The sequence below is a fragment of the Chrysemys picta genome, chromosome 4 (assembly GCF_011386835.1).
Source record: "Chrysemys picta bellii isolate R12L10 chromosome 4, ASM1138683v2, whole genome shotgun sequence".
Classification (NCBI taxonomy): domain Eukaryota; kingdom Metazoa; phylum Chordata; order Testudines; family Emydidae; genus Chrysemys; species Chrysemys picta.
In genome coordinates this window covers 43,022,889-43,028,888 of record NC_088794.1, presented here as the reverse complement: position 1 = coordinate 43,028,888, position 6,000 = coordinate 43,022,889, and positions in this window count along the sequence as shown.

Below are 6,000 nucleotides of genomic sequence, written 5' to 3'. Positions count from 1 at the left end.
CATGATTTCCTTAATTACTTGCTCCATTATCTTCCCTGGCACAGAAGTTAAACTAACTGGTCTGTAGTTACCTGGGTTGTTTTTATTTCCCTTTTTATAGATGGGCACTATATTTGCCCTTTTCCAGTCTTCTGGAATCTCTCCCGTCTCCCATGACTTTCCAAAGATAATAGCTAGAGGCTCAGATACCTCCTCTATTAGCTCCTTGAGTATTCTAGGATGCATTTCATCAGGCCCGGGTGACTTGCAGGCATCTAACTTTTCTAAGTGATTTTTAACTTGTTCTTTTTTTATTTTATCCGCTAAACCTACCCCCTTCCCATTAGCATTCACTATGTTAGGCATTGCTTCAGACTTCTCGGTGAAGACCGAAACAAAGAAGTCATTAAGCATCTTTGCCATTTCCAAGTTTCCTGTTACTGTTTCTCCCTCTTCACTAAGCAGTGGGCCTACCCTGTCTTTGGTCTTCCTCTTGCTTCTAATGTATTGATAAAAAGTCTTCTTGTTTCCTTTTATTCCCGTAGCTAGTTTGAGCTCATTTTGTGCCTTTGCCTTTCTAATCTTGCCCCTGCATTCCTGTGTTGTTTGCCTATATTCATCCTTTGTAATCTGTCCTAGTTTCCATTTTTTATATGACTCCTTTTTATTTTTTAGATCGTGCAAGATCTCGTGGTTAAGCCAAGGTGGTCTTTTGCCACATTTTCTATCTTTCCTAACCAGCGGAATAGCTTGCTTTTGGGCCCTTAATAGTGTCCCTTTGAAAAACTGCCAACTCTCCTCAGTTGTTTTTCCCCTCAGTCTTGATTCCCATGGGACCTTACCTATCAGCTCTCTGAGCTTCCCAAAATCTGCCTTCCTGAAATCCATTGTCTCTATTTTGCTGTTCTCCCTTCTACCCTTCGTTAGAATTGCAAACTCTATGATTTCATGATCACTTTCACCCAGGCTGCCTTCTACTTTCACATTCTCAACGAGTTCCTCCCTATTTATTAAAATCAAGTCTAGAACAGCTTCCCCCCTAGTAGCTTTTTCAACCTTCTGAAATAAAAAGTTGTCTCCAATGCAGTCCAAGAATTTGTTGGATAGTCTGTGCCCCGCTGTGTTATTTTCCCAACATATATCCGGATAGTTGAAGTCCCCCATCACCACCAAATCTTGGGCTTTGGATGATTTTGTTAGTTGCTTGAAAAAAGCCTCATCCACCTCTTCCACCTGGTTAGGTGGCCTGTAGTAGACTCCTAGCGTGACATCTCCCTTGTTTTTTGCCCCTTTAAGCCTAACCCAGAGACTCTCAACACTTCCGTCTCCTATGTCCATCTCTAAATTTGTAAGCATTTATGATATTTCTACGGTACACATAACAACACCTGCTCTCTGCAAAGCCCTCTGTATTTGCTCATCTCTTCCTTTGGTAAATGTAAGTTCTAATGTCTCACCGTGGCTTGCTTAGACCATTTTTCCTCACTGTTAATTAAACTCTGCAGTATCTCTTCATTATAGTATATATTCCTTTATAACCTGGAACAGAATCTAGTGCTATTCCCAAAAAGGAAAGTGTGATGGGTTGGATTACAGAACTCCCCCTGAGAGCTGCCAACCGATGTGCCAAGACTACTTCTATCCCTGTTTTCCCTGCCAGCTCAGGACTCCAGCACCCTGTCTTGCTGAGCCAGACACTCCCGTCTGCTCCAACACAAACCCAGGGTCTGAATTACTTGCCCCAAAGCTGCAGGTTTACCTGAAAACAGCTCACAGAAGTGTGCTTGTCTTTAGCACTCAGATGCCTAACTCCCAATGGGGTCTAAACCCAAATAAATCCATTTTACCCTGCATAAAGCTTATGCAGGGTAAACTCATAAATTGTTCGCCCTCTATAACACTGATAGAGAGATATGCACAGCTGTTTGCTCCCCCAGGTATTAATACATACTCTGAGTTAATTAATAAGTAAAAAGTGATTTTATTAAATACAGACAGTAGGATTTAAGTGGTTCCAAGTAGTAACAGACAGAAAAAAGTAAGTCACCAAGCAAAATAAAATAAAATGCGCAAATCTATGTCTAATCAAACTAAATACAGATAATCTCACCCTTAGAGATGCTTCAGTAAGTTTTTTCCTCAGACTGGACACCTTCCAGGCCTGGGCACAATTCTTTCCCCTGATACAGCTCTTGTTCCAGCTTAGGTGGTACCTATTGGATTTTTCATGATGGCTCTTCTCTCTCCTTGTTCTCTTCCACCCCTTTATATATCTTTTGCATAGGTGGGAACCCTTTGTCCCTCTGGGTTCCCTCCCCCCCACTGGAAAAGCACCATGTTAAAGATGGAATCCAGTTCAGGTGACATGATCACATGTCACTGCAAGACTTCATTACCCACTTGTCAGCACACACATATACAGAAAGACTTACAGGTAAAACACAGCCATCTGCAGACAATGGTCCTGGTTAATGGGAGTCATCAAGATTCCAAACCACCATTAATGGCCCACACTTTGCACAATTACAATAGGCCCTCAGAGTTATATTTTATATTTCTAGTTTTAGACACAAGAGTGGTACATGGTACATTTATACAAATAGGATGATCACACACAGTAGATTATAAGCTTTGAAATGATACCTTACAAGAGACCTTTTGCATGAAGCATATTCCAATTACATTATATTCACTTATTATCATGTTTTTATAAAACTATTCCAGTTACATTATATTCACTTATTATCATGTTTTTATAAAGCCATATAGACTGCACAACGTCACAGAAAGTCTAATTTAATTTTTTTTAAACATTCACGACTAAAATGCACTTTCTTCAACAAAGTCACTACAACGCTCCACCCACTGTAACAATGCAGCCTATGGCGGGACACTACTGAGAGTATCAATTCAGGACAAATTGCTTAGAGCGGGGCAGTCACAGCCCAAGGCTGAGGTTCCTTCACTATTAAGGTACACCAAACCAGCCAAACAGAGAGGACTTCAGTTTCAGTCCACTGGCTAACCAGAAGTCATCAAGCAATTCCCTCAGACACTCCAGTTTCCCAGTGTCACCACCAGCACCACTCCTTATGGGGACAAATGGTTATGAAAACCAATACCTCAGTAAAAGAAAAAAGGTTCTCCCAATCCCAAAAGACCAAGCCCCAGACCCATGTCAATATACCAATTAGATTTTAACCACAAATCATGCTGTTGCCAATCCTTTAGAATCTAAAATCTAAAGGTTTATTCATAAAAAGAAAGAAATATAGATGAGAGCTAAAATTGGTTAAACAGAATCAATTACATACAGCAATGGCAAAGTTCTTGGTTCAAGCTTGTAGCAGTGATGGAATAAACGGCTGGCTTAAGTTAAGTCTCTGGAATACATCCACAGCTTGGATGTGTCATTCAGTCCTTTGTGCAGAGCTTCAGTTTGTAGCGAAGTTCCTCCAGAGGTAAGAAGCAGGATTGAAGACAAAATGGAGAAGATGCAGCTGCCTTTTATAGTAGGGCTACCATACGTCCGGATTTCCCCGGACATGTCCGGCTTTTCGCTCTTTAAATAGCTGTCCGGGGGGGGATTTCTAAAAATCTAAAAATGTCTGGGATTTCCCCCCCGGTCGGCTATTTAAAGAGCGAAAAGCGGCTGATAGGGCGGCCGAGCGCCGCTCGCATTGGGGCCTCAGTAGCCAAAGCCCCTTCCCAGCTCCCCCCATCCCCTGCAGCCTTAGCACGCCGCCCGGCAGCGCTGGGGGCGGGTCTGTGCGCCTGTGAGGGAACGCGGCGGCGGGGCTGGCAGCGGCGGCCAGAGCCCCTCCCCCCCTTCCACAGCCTCAGCATGCCGCTCGGGCGGGGTGGGGCGGAGCCAGACACCTTGCTCTAAGCCGAGCGGCACAGTAAGGGGACTGGGGAGTTGGAGAAGGGGGGCAGTCAGGGGACAGAGAGCGGGGGGAAGGTTGGATGGGTCAGGAGTTCGGGGGGGGCTGTCAGGGGGGCAGGGGTGTGGAGAGGGTTTTGGACAGTCAGGGACAGGGAGCAGGGGGGGTTAGATGGGTCGGGGGTTCTGGGGGGGCTGTCAGGGGGGCAAGGGTGTGGAGAGGGGTCAAGGCAGGCAGGGAGCAGAGGGGGTTGGATGGGTCGGGAGTTCTGGGGGTCCTGTCAGGGGGCGGGGAGCAGTTGGATAGGGCATGGGAGTCCTGGGGGTCTGTTTGGGAGCGGGGGTGTGAATATGGGGTGGGGGTGTGGATAAGGGTCGGGGCAGTCAGGGGACAGGTAGGGTCCTAGGGGAGCAGTTAGGGTGGGGGGTTCTCAGGAGGAGGCAGTCAGGGGACAAGAAGCAGGGAGGCTTCCAATTTAAATCATTAGTTTATTTATTTATTTATTTTAACTACTGGATGTGGATGCGGACTGGCCGCGTATAGTAACCAGGAAAGGGCAGGTAGTCACGCCTGTACATAAATAGGGGGTGGAATCCTAGGGGGCAGTTAGTGGCAGGGGTCCCAGGAGGGGCACTCAGGGGACAAGGAGCGGGGAGGTTGGGGGTTCTGAGGGGGGCAGTCAGGGGGTGGGAAGTGGGAGGGAGTGGATGGGGCAGAGCAGGGGCAGGGCTAGAGCGGGGCTCTCTCCCCCCCCCCCCCCAGTGTCCTCTTTTTTGATTGTGGAAATATGGTAACCCTATTTTATAGTCTCTTGCCAGACAGCCTGTGCTTCCTTTGTTTCAAACACAAGCTGCCCAGCACATGGCTTGGAAGCCTTAAGTTCTCTCCGTAGGCATGTCCCTGTATGCCTTGCTGAGTCATAAGGTGTATCTGCCTTCTCTCAATGGGTCAGTTGTATAGCTGATGGTCCTTAATGGGCCATCAAGCAGGCTAGGCAGTGCTGATGCCAAATTGTCTGGAGTGTCACCCAGAAGCATAGCACAAGTTTGAAATACAGACAGTATAGAGCCAATACTTATAACTTTAAATACAAAAAATGATATGAAGGGTTAAAATCCATGTGCATTTTATATAACAACCTGGTATATGGATTGTGCCAGGTCTTTTTCAGACCCAAAGTCCAGAGTTTGGTCTGGAGACCAAAGGCCTAGCAAATAGTAATTAGCTAAAAAAAGCAAAATAAACAAAATAACATTGCCTTTGCTAAAATATGCTTAATCAGTAAAAATGCCAAATGTTAAAACAATAACTAAATAATTATGTTTCATCCAATGTTTCAAATTAAACAAAAAATCCCTGTTCCTATTGTGCTTCTCCTAAAGGGAAAACAGTCTTCCCACAGATCCAACCTTGAGTTTATAAAAATTGGCACATGTCAGTATAAAATATGGCATCCTTCCACCTCCTTTCCCAGGGACCAATGCCCTGCCTTAAGACATAAAGGAGACAATCTGTATTATCATATTTTTTCACTGTTTCTTTGCTTTAACCCCTAGGAATGTACCTGTTAGACAATTAAAAAAATTGCTCCATTCCTATGAACCCCAAATCAAAATTCAATATATATATATATTTTATACTAATAACCTTTTATCAAAGTATTAATTAAATGTTAATTTGCTAACTTAAAACCATGAGCGGAGACATTATGTAACCTTTTAACCATTGGCTAATGTGCTATCTTGTCTTGCTGCAAAACCTATCCTGGGGTGTGGAACTGCCTACCCGGTCACTTTCCCCCACCCATAAAAAATCTATTCTATTGTAATCAATTTATTAACAGTGTCTCTGAGCCTAATAAGCCAAGTGACACTCCGCCAGCGCTGTATGTAATAAACTCCTATGCTTGACCTCTACACGGTGTGGATTTATGTCCTTTATGATACATGCATCCAGATAGCATAATCATAACCAGCAAATCATAACCTTTTCATAGACACCTTACTTGACCTCCTTTGTACAAGATTTGGTTTAACTATAGGACCTTGGTTGCAACAATGATCTATATGGTCACAGTTTATGTCAATAATGTCACACCCACCACAGATATTTTAGGCATCCTCAGCTGGTGCTGTTC